Here is a 16,442-nt window from a genome sequence, read left to right on the forward strand (position 1 = left end):
TCTCCTTGAGAGGGACGTTTTTTATTAATCAGGGGCGCTGAATGGAAACCAATCAGACAGAGAGATCCTTTGGCTTCTGCTCGATGCCTGCCTGACTTAAAAGTGATGCCGGGAGGGAGGGAGCCCTGGTAAGACGCGAGTGCATTCTGCGCTGGAGACACGGTAATATGCAGAAGGCAAGAAGCAGGTAGAGAAGCAGCGCTGCACGGACAGAATTGGGTTCACACAGACAGCCTGGGTGAGTAGATCAACTTTCTGTAGCATGAGAACTGCCGACAGCAAAGAGCAGACGCTTTCTTTAGGAGTGTCTAAAATGTTGAAGGGAAGGGGGAGTGGAGGGACAGTGTCAGCAGGGCACTTTGAGGATATTTCTCTTACAGGGTTCAAAAAACCACAATCCATTAAATTGCTGAAATCCAAACTTCTGATACTGTATATGTGACAAATACTTGTGTACATTAAAAAATTAGAAATGCACATGCCCTCTGGTAATACTGTTAGATATTATTCAGTTTTTCCTGCCCTATAGAAATAACAATGTAGCCTAACTTTCGTGCAGGATGCTTTTTCACCTGTCCAGATAGAAGCTATCCCCTTTCTCTTTTTTTTTTTTTCCCACCTATGTGTTTGTCAATAAACCTAATAAAAACAACTCTGGTTAAGAAGGATGAAAAAATAGGAGGTCTTTGCTACTACTAAGAATGAAGTACTAATGCTTTTTTTGATTTTCTTTAGTGAAAGTAGGAAAATTTTTTTATATGTGTTACAGGGGGAAGTGCAGCTTAGGGTTCAGAAAGATTGAGAACTGAGGGAGATGTCCCTTTGGATATCCATAGCAGAAAGTCAAAGTCAAAGGCTAAAAGTACAAGGATTCTTTCCAGAAGTCCTTTCAAACTACCTTGTCAGCCTAATATAGATATTCAGAGAATCACACAGAAAGCAAGGCAGAAAGCATAGGTCATACTGACCATTTGACTCTGAAGTAACCAGCAGAAAACAATTGAATGACATTTTGCCTTTTCACATGCAAGAAACATGCTGTCACTTCCATTCAATTTCACTGTATGAGCTTCAAAGAAAGAATGATGTATATGAATTAAAAGGAAATTGATATCCCTTGCTGTTGTAAGGCAATATGCATACAGCAGACCTTGTCACAGATTTCAGTCATAGTTCAGAAAATAGAATGATATTTTTTTAAAATACATTCCATTTTCAATAGAAAAATTTACAACCAATGTATGAGTCTTGCTCTGATTAAAGGGATAAAAGTGATAAAACTAATATTTTACTGAAACCACAGTAGGATTATACTTCATTGCTCAGTGCTACACTAGCTACTCATGCTAAAGATAAAAATGGATAAAAAGGCAAGTGTAATACTTGCACTAGTTCTGGAGATGAGATCAAAAGGTTTGTTAAATAATATTGGTCATAGTGATAGGAATTGCTAATGATCTTTAAAAATCATTGTCTCCAAGTAATTCTCCATATCTGAAATTATAATTTTATTCCAAAAATTGAGTGAACAAATTAAATGTTCAGAAGACTTGTGTTATAATTTGCCTATGACTATTAAGAAATTTATTAATGAATTATGTTAATTGTTAAAAAAGGCATATTGCTATCTATATGTCAATCTGACAGATAAAATATGTTGTCCTGTCATTTGTACTTCACTGTGTAATAATGTAAATTCAAGAGAGAATTATATATGTTTACAGCTAATGTGATTTTCTATTAACAAAAATATAAAACATTATACAGTCAAATATCTGTGAAATAAATAAGTCTTGGTTGGGGCTTTTTTAAGTTAGGTAAACAAGATTAATTTTAAATTAATAAATGTAACTGTATCAGTACTATTACTACTTGTACCTAAAACAGTTGCCAAGTCTTTTTCAACTTCATGGAGTGAATTCAAGAATCAAAATTTTTCATATGTTTATTGTGTGAACTGAGTGTTTAATTTCAGAGATTTTCTTGTAGCCATAATTGTATAATGTTATGCTTTGTGTGCAACCGGTACATCTCACCTAAACACAAAAAGAAGTTTGGTGATGCAGTTTGCAGAGAAAATGTGGGGAGAAACATCTCTGCCATATGCTTCGTACAGCTCCATGTTAAAATTGCTTGAAGCTTTCAGAATTTTCATGCTTTTCTGCAGAAGTGACCCTTCTGAAAAGGTTGTCCTCCTCTCCAGACAGCAGCCCATGTACAGGGATTTGTGCTCTCCTCTCACCTGGCTGTTGCTCCACAAGGATGCTGATCTCAGCAGCAGTTGCATGGTACTGGCAGAGACACCCTCTCATCATGGGATCAGCCAATAACGATGATTTCATTCCCTGACCTATCCACCAAACAAAATGTAATAACCGAAATCCACTAGTTTAAATGTCATCACCCACAACGCTGCTGAAAGGACCTTACAACTTAATTCTGATATTCGTTTATCTCTGGCATCAGTACATGGTTTCTGAATCTGCACAACATGGGTTGCAGGTAATCTACTGGCAGAAGTGTTTGAGAAGCAGAGCCAGAAAGTAACAGGACTGACAATTTTCTCTGAGGATGAGTTTGTTCAGGAGGTGTATATGAAAACCGGGCTATGCAAGCTAGACTACAAGACAATAGTTGATATATAAATGTATGTGTTTCTTTCATGCAGTCAGAGATATTTAACTGCAGAAGGTAACTGGAGCAAAAACCTAGAGAAAAATGCATCTCCCACACATATCAGAATGCCTTCAGAATTTCTAAGGCTTGCAGCAGGTGTTATATTCAAATGTTATCTGCAGAAACACTACTATTTTAACATGAATAGAGATGCCCAAGTAAAAGCTGCCTGCATTCTCTATGTGAATAAGAGAGTTTAAGAAAATAATTTATAGGAATAAATCCAAAATTTTGCTAAAGTTGGTAGGAGGAGAAGGAAAATACAGCAAAGGGAAATTAACAAAATAAATTTTTGCAAAAGCAGTCAGAGTAATCTCTCTTCTTGCTTTTTAAACACATAGGAAATTGCTGAATGGTAAAAAGCAAGTTATTTTCCTGACTTTCAGTGACTGATCCTGATAAAAACTACCCCAGTGGCATTGAGGACTACTTGGTGAGCATGACTGAACAGGAGAGACATACTTTGATCAAATCATACTATGTGTCTGCAGTGCAAAATCCTAGCAAAAATGAGACTTGGTTACTTCTAGGAAAATGTTACTAGCTTCAGGAAAAAGGAAAAATACTGGATGTACACTGCGTCTCAGAAGAAGGCTCAAAATGTTTTAGAAAAAAATGATTTTTTAATACACAGTATGTAATTTTATTATAGTAATGTCAGGAAGTATAGTGTTTATAATCTCTCATCTGCAATTTTGGGAAGATTACAAAAGGACGTGAGTGGCATTGTTGTCATCCCATACCCACACAGTGCCACACAGAGACTTGAGTTGGTCTCAGTTACAGAGTAGCTCTGTGTCAGAGACAGGGATAAAATTTGGCCTCCACTTTCCCAGTCCTCTAATTTTTCTGTATGATTACATCAATGTTCAAAAAAAATTATCTTGAATACTTAAATAACACCATCAATAACCACAAATGTTTCTCAGAAAATGTATTACTGCAACTGAAAAATGGAATTCTTTAAGCGGTGTCCAATGTATTCCTTTGCTAGTAAAATGCAAACTTCTATGATTAAATTTCATACCTTTTAGCAGTAAGTGTAATAGCAGCATCAAGACAACATCACTTTAGATTGTCTTTCCCTATCTCAGAAAAACATAGTTTTCATATTATGTTATCTCCTGATATGCAAATGTCAAGGAGGTTTAGGTAAGCACAAATTCTATAGATGCTAGATGGTCTTCAGGTTGCTTTGTCCTCAAAGGCTGTAGTTAAGAGAAAGAACGACCACCTTTATGGAAATTCTGCCTGTAATGAAATTGCAATTTTGGGCCATGCATGTTGCTTCTAAAGGATTCCACTTTCTAAAAAATACTGACAACATCTTGCCATTGTACATAAGTATGTTGAGAAAGATCTCCTAAAGCACTTGTCCAGATTAAAACACAATCTTCGTAAATTACACCCAAGAAGAGATTCTGTGAAATAGAGAAAATTGTGGATAATGCATTTGTATTTGGGGATGGAAACAGTAGGTCCTCCCATAATTTTAAACAAATTACATAACAGCTCTCAGAAGGAGATTATCTGAATTTGCGTATTTTAGTAGTTCAACTGAAGTCAATTAATGATGTATACAAGTCTTCCGGCAGTATATGCAGGCATAATTAGATTTAGCCATTACTTTCAAAAAAATATGATCTATTATATTGATAATCAGTGATGCACAACCAATCAGTAGTTGACATTTATACTTCAACATGTTTTCAAAAATAATTCAATCAATCATCAAATTGTATAAAAAGTGTTCAATAAAGGAAATTTAAAAATATAATGATCTAAAAAAACTCAGCTTAAGATCTTACTAAAATAATTGGATTTTATTTCCTTTATACTCCATCATTCAATATTTGCTCCTAAGGAGATGAAGAGGCAAAGCAAAAATGGGCTGAGTTGGGTATAAGGGTGAAGTTAATCCCATTACTTCTGTTTTGAAAGAAAAATAGACATAAAACAAGTGAAATTTAGCATTTTAAAATTCAGCAGTTATAAGTTCTTTATGATTTGAAGGTTTCAGTAATCTAATTACATCTGATCTTAGTAGATAAAAATAGCCCCAGTTTATGAACAGAACTGTTTATATATATATATATATATATACCTTATATATATATATATATATATATACCTTCATACATGTATACATGCATCTAGAGACATAAACCCAAGCATAACTCATGCAAATGCTAGAGAAAAAAACCCGCAATATTTGTAGAAAGCAATATATTACAGTGGGTTTGCTTAAGTTTATAGTGCTGAATTCTGGCTCAATCTTTCTGCTTACTTTGTTGTTTATTACAATACTTTCACATGGTTTGCATTTTTCTTTGTCACAATATTCCATACTAGTGGATTTAAATATCAAGCTTTGTAGTGGGATGCTATTGGAAAAATATTCTTAAGTCACAGGTGCTGGTTGCGGGTAATATCATGGAAATCATTTTGCCTGTGTAGCAAAATGAAAAAAAAAATAAGGAAAACATACTTATTTAAAAAGGAAATTCTTGTAGTTGTTTAAACTATTTGTCAGGAGAGCTGTTTGTGCTTGTGCTGCATTCCAGAACCTGTATTCAGACCGGGTAACATTTTGCAATTCAGACCGGGTAACATTTTGCAATAAGACTGGTCCCACTGAAACCAGTGAAATTACTTTTGTGCATTTCCCTTACCCCAAGTAAAAATGAGTGCTGAATCTGTGTTCTTATAATGATCCTATCTGATAAAAAAAAAAAAAAAAAAATTCTACTTTCCTCAGAGTAAATATAAAAATATTAAATTACAGAAAATATTTTCCCATTTCCTGGAAGACTTGCAATAATCCTTACATTTGTTTCCCAGATATAAAAGTTAATTTCATTACTAATTAGAATTCAGACTCATAGGAAAAATGGATTTCGATGTAAAAAATAATGTAGCCTCCTCATTCCTTCCTGTTGTCTGCAATCCATGGATTTCCTGCAATTGAGCTTGATCTTGCTCTTAATAGTTTCAAATTTGTGTTATATATTACTTCTTTCCTAGTCAAGACAGCTATCTAGTTGGATTTACATCATTTCTAGAGTAAGATAATAAGTAAAATCCCTTGTGTTCTAAATAAAATTAATCTCCTCAAGTTCCTTCATGGAGATAAAACAAAACTGAAGGTAATTGTTCTTTGCTTAGTGGATGTAATAGTACTAGTAGCATCAAGGCTGAAAACTCACACATTGTCTGAACTACTGATTTAGTGATATTTTAATTACATTTATCACAAGCTCCTGGTACTGCCTGTTCTTTCAGTTATTGTCTTCTTGAAAATCTACTCATGGTATCAAACCATCCCTGCAGTAATCAAAGTGACTTTCAAATAAAAAAATGTGTTATGTTTAATGTATTTATAATCACTTTTAAAGGTAATTAAAGAAAAGGAACTCTAAAAAAAGTTGGTACAATTGCTCTCAGCTTTCACTGGCCAAAAATATCTACTGGTTAAGAATCTTTCCCTGAAGCTTTCATTCAGGAAAGGGGAAAAAACACCATTTAGCTCAAAAGTGGGAGTGAATTAGGAAGTTGCTAGACTGCACCACAGACTGAAGTTTTTGCCAAAAAAAAAATTTAATTAAAAGATGTTCATCCTTACTGAAAGGTTGACTCTAAGAGATAATGATTTAGGAACATGCCTAGTGTTCCACATTCAGAAACATAAATGCGAGCACTGGTAGAATGAAAGATTTAGCACTTCTAACAATGATACTCTGATAATTTATTTGCCATTTGAATTTATGCTTAGGAAATTCACACTTACATTTCCAAGTAAATTTTCCTAACACACCTCTACAACAGAGATCCAAAGAATTTAGGAAATACGGGATAGAGAAAAATATAGATGTAAAGAATAAACTTCTCAAACACACAAAGTCCCTCTATGTTTATTTCTGCCTCCAATGTGTTGAGACTCTAGTTCATAGCATTCCCCAAACCAAAAGCCTGCAGGCTGAATAGTTTTTTTAACTACTTTATGTTTGCAAAGCAGTAATATGATTAAATAGAGACCTGCACTGTTTTATTGAGACATAGGATCATGGTTACTCTGATTACTCAAGAGATATACTAAATAATGTCTAGCAATACATAAATACTGATTTCAAAGGAATATACAGCTGATGATTTGCTAACAATTGCATACTAGAACAAATGGTTCCTGTGTAATCCGTGTACTGGTCTGTGTGCATATGCTACTGGTGTGTGTAGCATACTAGGAATAAAACATATTCATAGTTTGACTGTTGATTAGAACTAAAATGAGTCTTAAGTATTAACCAGTACAGGATTCAAGTGCCTGGTCTCATGACTTAAAATGAATCTCATCTTGTATTTAAAAAGTATTTACTATTTTTTAACTGGCAGATAAATTATATAAACTCAAGATAAAGTGATATTTTTCTACAAATGTGGGCAGTTTGAAACAGTAGCTATGTCTTAGGCAACTGACCAAGAACTTTTCTAAGATTTACATGTGGGGGTCCCAAATAATAAGAAAGCAGGGCAGAAACATGCATTGAGTAACCAAGGTAATTAATGTTAAAGAACATGCCTAGAGCTACTATAAGAAACCTTGCCAACCTGGTTGAAAGCATCTCTAGTTCTCTGGAGAAGAATGAAAAAAAATGAAGGGAGGGAGGGAGGGAGGGAGGGAGGGAGGGAGGGAAGGAGGAAGGGAGGAAGGAAGGAAGGCTTCCTCTCCAAGAAGAATGGATTCACAAAGCCGAAGCAGCATAAACATTTCTGGATTACTTATTTTGAGATAATTTAAAATTCAATACTGTGGCTAGCTACAATAAAAATAGGACCAAAATGATTGCTGTAGTTTATGTCCTTTCTTCGCAAATAGTATCAGAATCAATAATTTTTCAGACTGAAAGCTGAAATCTGAAAAAAAAATACACTTTAGAGGAACATAAATAAGGGGACATTGTGGTAGAATGGAAAAATAAATAAGTCACATTAATTTTCTGCTTCCTTCACCTCTAGTTAATTAGCACTAATTAAACTTCATGCTAGTCAGCCTGTGGTTTAGTAGAAAATTTAAAAAATCATGAAATTCCATTACCTTTGATGAAGATTTACATATATTTGTGTATATATGCATCTGTATCTGTGTTAATATAGTTTTATCATTATTTTGATATAATTTTAGAGACAGAGGTTAGATTAAAAGATCTAGGGATCTAGGTATACTTATATCTCTCTATATATCTATATATATACCTACATATGTCTGTGTAAATATAGCTCTAATGTGTAGATTTTAAATTTTTTGTTGTTGTTCTTTCATGTGTACAACATCTCTGTTAGGAAAGTCATGCATATACTTGCACTGTAAGTTTTCCAGAGCTATATTCTCTAATTACTAACAGCTAAAGCAATATTCTTGTGTGCTGAGTTGAGAAGATCTTTCAGGTCCAGTTTTTACTCTATAACATCAGACCTAGAGTGGTAAATATCAGAGAAAAACACAGAGAAACATCTGCTCTGTCTATACCGTCATTCCAGAATTATAGAATGCTTTGGGTTAGAAAGGAATTGCAAAGTTCAACTCCCCTGCCATGGGCAGGGGCACCTTCCTCCAGGTGCTCATCAAGCCCCATCAAACCTAGCCTTGAACTTTTCCAATGATGGAATACCCACAAATCCTCTGGGTAACCTGTTCCAGTGTCTCAACACCTTTTCTGTAAAATATATTCCTCCTCATGTCCAACCTTCTTCTCTTTCAGTTAAAGTCATGAGCTCATATTGAATTTTTCATCTACCAGTACCCTAAAGTCCTTATCAGCAGAGCTGCTCTCAATCTCTTAATGCCACAGTCTGTAGTGATGCTGAGGATTGCCTCAGTCCAGGTGCAGCACCTTGGACTTGGCCTCGTTGAACTTAATGAGATTTGCATAGGCAGCTTCCTTAAGTCTGTCAAAGTCCCTCTGGAAGGTGTCACTTCACTTGAGTGTATCAACTGCAACACACAGCTTGGTGTCATCTGCAAACATGCTAAGTGTGCAGTCTTTCTCATTGTCTGTGTAGTTAAAAAAGTCATTAAATAGTCTTGACCCCAGTAGAGACCCTTGAGGGACATCACTCTTTATTGGTTTCCACTTGGACACAGCCATTGACTGTAAATCATTGAATGAGGCCAACTATCCAATTCTTTCTTAGTGTAATAGTCTAACCACCAGACCTGCATGCCTCCAATTGAGCAGCATGACTGTTGTGGGGGATCATATCAAAGGCCTTACAGAAGTCCAGGTACATGATATTGGAAGGTACCTTGTCCACTGATGCAGTAAGTCCATCACTGAAGGCCATGAGATCAGTCAGGCAGAGTTTGCCCTTGGTAAAGCCAGGTTTGCTGTCCCTAATCACCTCCTTGTCTTCCATATGCTTCAATACATTTTGCAGGGTGATGTGTTTCATAATCATACCAGGTTCAGGGGTAAAACTGGTGGGCCGGCAGTTCCCAGGATCCTCCAGCAAATCAGCCTCAATTTATTCTTTCAAGATTTCTAGAAAATAATTCTACTTCATTCAACACATTTGTTTTGAGGCCAAAATTCCATGAAAGAGGAACTTCTGACTAAATCACATTAATAGAATTATGTGGCATGACTAAATGGTAACTTTCAGTGAATCACTTTAATACCCATGCACTTTGTATCTCAGTAAAAATATTGACAAAATTTGCACCTTCACAAAATTTAGGCAGTTATTTTGACATAGAGTTTTAAGCTTCCATTCCTGTTTCTCACCTCAATGAGCAAAGGTTCAGGAAACCTGAAATTTTTTTGCTATAATGGAATTTTTTGAATTCTTCATCCTTACTGTATGGTCATCTAAATGATCAGCCCCAAGGTAAACAATATGTCTGTTAATTTTAATTTTAATGTCCTTCACAATGCAAATAAAAGTTGTCTTCTAATTTCTATTTCACTTAATTGGTCCTGAAGTTTATTTTTATCCTGATAATTGAAAGATCAAATAATGTGAGCATGTTCCTTTTAATCAGAAATTTCCATCCCAGTGACCACTATCAAGTATCTGAGGAACAGGAAGGACAAGGAAAGCATAGACATGTTCTTTGGTTTTTTGCAGATAGTCTGTAGTGGTTAACTCTAAGGCACACTGAAGGAAGCATGGGGTTTCCAGAATTGCCACAGAACATCCAAGATTTCTTTTTCTATTTATAAAAAAGACAATGGAAGATGTAAAGATTTGAAGATAAGGTAGACATAGGACAAAGTTATCATCTCCATATAAAAGCAATTGTTTTCCCAGGTGTGATTGACAAACAGCAGCACCAATCCCACTCAGGAAAAAAAAAAAGAATTTTTATTTGCCCTGAAATATAATGGTGTTCATTGTATTTCATCTTTGAAGGCAGCATGTTTTGTAACTTTTTTTCCTCAAAAAAATGGAATAATGTCATATGGTATGTTAGACAGTTGAGACTGGAAATTGATTTATCTTAATAAATCTTAATATTTCACCAACCATATTCTTTAATACTAGGAATGGATGTTAAAACTTCTTGGTTATGTCACTGAGAATTTAAAAAGTATTTGTCAATGTTCATTTGTTTTACTGTCTACAGTCCTCTGAAATTACACGCAAAGGATATTTCAACACAGTCATTGTACAAAACCTCAATATTTAAAGGCAGAAACATACATGTGCTCTCCTTAGATTATTTGTGTGTGTATATATATGTGTGTGCACCTATGGGTATAAATAAGTGTAATAAGAACTTGAAGTTGAAGCTCTTATTTGTGAGAGTCATGTACATTATAACTTTATTGAGTTCATCTGGTAGTGAGCAGGAGTACCACAAGATCCCAGTAGAAATTTAATAGGTGTGAAGCCAGTTACAAATCATTACCTGCCAGAATGGCAGCAGTATCATAACACTTTCAACTCTTTTCGTGCTGTGTACCCTTCCCTAGGGTGTAACTTTACTGCCTTCTTGCACAACCAGCGACTGGTGTCTCTGTGTTTCTGCTGTGGTTTGAGCTATTGAGGTTTTTGGGGTCAGAGGGATTTGTTGATTTGAAAAGAGGAGAGTAAAGGGTTCAGAGGTATCTGGGTGATCCTCAACCTGATGGAAGTGAGGAAAAAGAGGGTGGAACCCCCAACTAAAAGATGATCTGTCAGCAAAAAATTCCTTTCCCTATGTTCTGGAGACCAAACTGGTGCTTCCCCCTATTCCAAGTCTTCCTGACCTGTTGTCCAAAAGAATTAATGCCACCATCATGTATGTCTTAACAATTTATTGATATTGAAACAGGGAAAGAGGGGTAAGAGTAGTTACTATTGAGAAGGGTAAGAGTAATTACTGACATCTGTACTCCATCATTAGGAGAACTCCAGAAAAGGAAGAGGATTGGGCTAAGCATAGGATCACACCTGGCCTAAGTATATGTATTCATATCACTGGATATCCATAGCTTGCTGTGCTATTAGAGCAGTCATCAATAAGGCGAGTTATATACTCCATCACATTTATTCCCAATGATAGTAACTACTTGGCAAAAATTGTAACTAATAACTACTAGAAATATTGTTAATATTTTTGCATTCCGCCAATATGGAAAATACTGCCTATTACTTAAATGAAAGTCAATTATTATTTGAATATTAGTCATGAACCCAGCTCTAGTAGAACAACACAGCACTACCTAGATGTCTAGGGATACACTGGTTTAAGTGGTTTTTACCCTGTGAGTCTGGAAACTTCTCAGGACCCTGCTTCTAAGAGAACTACACACACAAAAAAAAAAAAATGTAGTCCAATTACAAACAGCTTGAAATTTGTCATACAGAATTGCACTTTCCTGACAGTAAATATTTATAGTATCTGTAATCTGTAGGAATCAAAAAGGAACAATTTAGAACCATATGTGTCCACTGCATTTTCAACAGATTAGAGGCTTATAAAAAAAGATATGTGGCCTAAGTAACCTTGTTTTTGTTAGACCATAGACTGCAAAACAAAAAAAGGAAGAGATTGTAAAAGAACAGGGAATGGAGATTTTTTTTATTCATACTTTTGTTGGGATTTTGATATCACTAAGAAATCCAAAGGACAAGAGGATAATGAGGAAAGCACAGACAGTGCAGTTTTAAAAACAAGACATTTAAACCCTTCTAATTTTAATATGAAGCTATTAAGAAGTTCCAAACCTTGCATGGATATAATCTCGCATTGTTAAAATTTACATTTTACCTTTGACTCCACCTTTGATAAGAATAACATAATGATTTTACTTTTGAAGTCCTGTTAATTTACAGGTACAATGGGAGAGTGTAAACAATCATAGCTTATTGTTCAGAAAAAAATATACACTGGCTTGAACAACACATTTTTGATTGAGCTCAGAATAAAATACTGAATTTAAATCCTGAAGCAAGAAATACTAGAACATGAGAAAACGATTCAAATAATATGAGAACATCACATGCTTTGTCTTTATAACAATATGGTTCAATCTCATGAATCTGAAAAAATATAGCTGTTTTATTAGAGACCAGACAAATTAGTATTCCTGTGGTGACCCTCAGAAATCGCCAATTACCAGTCAGTAATTACAACAAAGTATTTCAAAAGTGTTCTATGACAGCAATCAAGTATAAGCTTCAGGTAAACAACAGAATTGCATATAGTTCTGATGAAAAGCTCATCATGGTCTAGTTGATATTCCCATGGACATCAGTAACATTTAGATCCAATCTTGATAAAGGGAAGAAATGTTGTTACAGTCATTAAAAGGCCAAGCAGAGGACTTGAGAGCTGCAAAGGGACAGAAAGGGCAGAATGCACTGCACAGCTGAGCAGCAGCTTATTCAGAACAGCTGAAGTTCCTGTACCCCACCAGGCTCCACAAGCTGGGCAATAGCAATAGGTGGGAAATGGTCAATATGGCTGCGTAATCAGGACTAATGTTAAACTATTACAAATTTTCCTTTCCAGTCTCTTCACATCCTTCCCTCTGCATAGGGATTGGTATGTGCACAGAATCCACATTATTTATATCATGTTCATGTGTATAAAATACGAGTAGATAGATAACATTAAATGACAAAGCCAATTAGAATATATTATGTGAACAAAAGTATTTGGATTTATCTTTTTTTAATGTATTCTCTTCTGTGCAGAAGTCATCGGTATTCAAGCAAACAAGTGGAAAAAAACCATGTTGCTTTCAAGGTAAATGTCAGACGAAACAGTATTGCAAAATGCCAACAGATAGTGATTTCTGATAGAGCAGAGGATAAAGTTAGATGAAAATACAGATAATATAAAGAGGCTTCTTTCTGCATAGGCTGGCAGAGAAAGGGAACATATATCTTGTTCAGCTACCAAAATGAGATTGAAATACAATTTTAATATAACTTTAAATTAGATAAATATATTATAGTGAACATAGTGTTTATAAAAGTAGTACATTCTTCTATTAAAATAAAATAATAGATTGAAAAAAAATTGCTACTCATGAGTACTGCAGAACAAGAAAAATAGACAAATTATACACAGGGCTAAAAATCTTTGATTTAAAAATTCAAAATCAAATGTATACATTAGTAATGTGTTGAAGAAGCCGTGACTTTAGAAAGTATTAGAATGTATATATTTCAAAGAAAATTTCATTAAAAGGTAGAGACAGAGGAAAAGTGGAAAAACCATAGAAATGCAACAGAAACCTAACTCAAGCCATTGTAGATAGCAAAATGTTTTTACTGACTTAGACAGCTAGGAAGAAAGTTCTAAAATGTCCTTTAAACACTAAAAGAGAGAAAAATATGAGCAGTATTATGCACATATGGGCAGAGCAAATGCAGTAAATGTAGGTAAGAGAAAAAACCAAAACACCCCTACAAAGATTAATTGGTTATTGTAATAATGTCCTGTGTAAGTGATGAAGCAAAAATGAATGGAAATAAAGAGCACCTCACCATGCTTAGCATTTAAATGTATATCAAAACAGAGATCTACTGAAATAAATATGTTAGAAAAATGCAGAATACATTGGCTTTCAGAAAGAAAATGTAAAATTATAATTTTACACATCATAGAAAAATCACTAAAAATTGGGAATTCCAATCATGAAGTCATTACCTAAATTCATATTAAGGCCACTTTTTAGTGTAGGTGTAGATAAAACCTGCATTAGAATCAGACAATAATTAAGTAATCTTAGTTCACTATATGACAGAAAACAAGACAATAAATTGAAAGTATGAATGTTATTGACTTGGTTATCGAGTATTCAAAGTAGGTCTGATGATACATAAAAGAACTTCATTGAACATAATCGAAGTAAACATGAACATATTTTCAAATGCCAAGAGGGAAAACAAACAGTGAAAATATGGCTAGAGTAAGCACTTTTAATTGCATTCATAATGATCACATCCAAATGAGGAAAGTTTCATACATAATATAATTTTCAATGTATTTTCTTTTATAATTTCAGCCCATTCAAGGTAGTATTAACAAAAGTGTTTTCTTATGTATTCAAAACAAAAATAGAAGGCTCAAGACAAGAAATAAGTTTAACCTCAAGTTCATAATTTCTTTTATGATGACATAATGACTTATTTTTTATGGTATGAAATTATCTGCTCTACAAGATTGCTCACTTTCATTATGACACAAGTGGGAGAGGGGTCCAATATGGAAATTAATGTGAAGTATTTAATTTTTGTATTAGATATAACTGAAGTGATTAGATTGTTTCATATTTCATGTCACGATAGAAATGATAAAGTGGAAAGCTGTTTTCATATTGTGAGGCAATACAATAAAAGCTCATAAAATATCAATAGTAAAACTGAAAAGTTTGACTGAAATTTTAAAATATACCAACTAAAGAATTTTCCTTTCATGGGAAATTTGAAAAAAAAAATACTGGTAATGAGAGTAAATTATGGTGAATGCTTAATTTTGTTAAATTCTTAACAAATAATAACTTGATGAAGATTAATAACTTCTCATTTTTTGTAAATTTTCAGTTCAAATATGTTGCTGGAGCAAATTACCTGGAGGCCAAGTCACAAGCTTTTACATCAAGGTGCATCATAGGCTGGATTGACTGTTTGTCACAATAAGATAGGAGATAAGCAAAAACAGTCTAATGAATTTCAGAGGGGAGAAGAAACTGCCTAGATGTTTTTTTCAGCTAAGCTATTTTAAGGTGGAATATTTATTCCATCATGCTTTATCCATTTACTTTTTTTGAGAAAATCTGCAGTCCTATTTGTCTGCTTTGCAAGCTTGTCATGACCTCAATAACATAGAACTTTTCCTAAAACTGATCTATATATTTTATTGCAGTAGAAATTGTTAGGCGACATCAGATACCACTGTGGTAAATACCAATTTGTGTGAATTATGCTTATTCCCAGACAAATGTTATCTTTAAAGTTTCACAGAAAGTAGCAGAGGGTTTTAAAATACATGGAGAAAGTAGTGCTATTGCAAATATTTCCAGTAAGAAAAATCTTGAAACAAATGAAACAATAGATCCAGTGTAATAGAGACTTTTGTCAGAACTGCTGACCATCTGTAAAACTTAATTAGCTTAATTCATGGACTTGCTGATATTTTGCAGCTCTGAAAACGTCAGATCCACATTTCTCGAGGTGGGTAACTTGAAAGTGTTTCTAGCAGACAGCCATGCTTCATCTAAGAAATAGATGCTATGAATGGAATGTTTATACTCTTCTCTGAAGAACACTTATTCTCTCTTTTCCTGCATCTTTGTTGTTCTCAAGTGTTTGTATCCTCTCCTCCTTTTTCCTCATCTTCTTGGTGCTTTCCTCATCTTCTCACTTGCTCTTTCCCTTCCCAGTATTTACCTTCCTCTTTTCTTATTTACTCAGCATTCACCTCACTCAACATTCACAAAGAAACTAAAGGACAGAGTGGTTTAAATTACATAACATTTTATTCTATGGAGTTTAATTGAGGAATAAAAGAAAAATACTAGAAGAAATCACATTCCATACAAGGGGTAACATATTTTTGCATATATGGTTTCATCCACAGAATATGTATTTGGACTTGCATCTCTGGAATTTTAACTTGTCATGTCTTTTCTCATTGACCAAATAGGTCTGTAAAATCAGCGTTTACTTTCAGCAAATACATTGCTAAAAACTACTGAGATATAGTCAGAGACAAATCACAAAGAGAGCTTCCCCTTTGTAAATCAACAGGAAAACCAAACTTATACTTTAGTTTAAAAAGATTAGAAAGGGATTAAACAAGTATCAATACTCCTCTGATGCTGAGAATCCCATAAGTCCTTCCTCACAAAGGGTTACAAGGCTGTACTGGAATCCCATTGTGGCACATGAAACTCATGAAAAGAGAATGCTGTAAAGAAATTGTGAAAGTAAAGCAAACATTATTGATCACTCTGTGCTTTTCCATTCTACTCTTTCAGATATACTCTTGTCCACTGACCTTTCAATCTAGTCCATGTTTTCCAAAATATGGGCAATGCCTTTATGTGTTGTGTTCCTCTAAGCAAATGCTTAATAACTGGAAGTCTCATCATTATTAAGAGTAGTATTTTATGTCAATCTCAGTTTTTACAGAGACAGATAATCAAAGTATGTTTAGAAAATACCTTAGGCACTTTCATTTGATATTTATGTATATATATTCCAATTTAAAAGATGTGAATTTCATAAGAAGACACTACACTCTTTTCTCAAAATTGGTAAAAGTGAATGTG

The 16,442-nt window shown here is 34.2% G+C and overlaps 1 protein-coding gene across 1 annotated transcript in view; it reads left to right on the forward strand.

Moving 5' to 3' along the window:
• The first annotated feature begins 204 nt into the window (after nt 1–204).
• Nucleotides 205–16,442, forward strand: part of CDH9 (cadherin 9) — a 95,643-nt gene continuing 79,405 nt past the window's right edge. Inside the window, exon 1 of the mRNA XM_053951267.1 lies at nt 205–238. The gene's annotated coding sequence lies outside the window, so the exon portion shown is untranslated. The remainder of the gene's footprint in view (nt 239–16,442) is intronic.

This window comes from Vidua chalybeata, chromosome 1 (assembly GCF_026979565.1).
Source record: "Vidua chalybeata isolate OUT-0048 chromosome 1, bVidCha1 merged haplotype, whole genome shotgun sequence".
Taxonomy (NCBI): domain Eukaryota; kingdom Metazoa; phylum Chordata; class Aves; order Passeriformes; family Viduidae; genus Vidua; species Vidua chalybeata.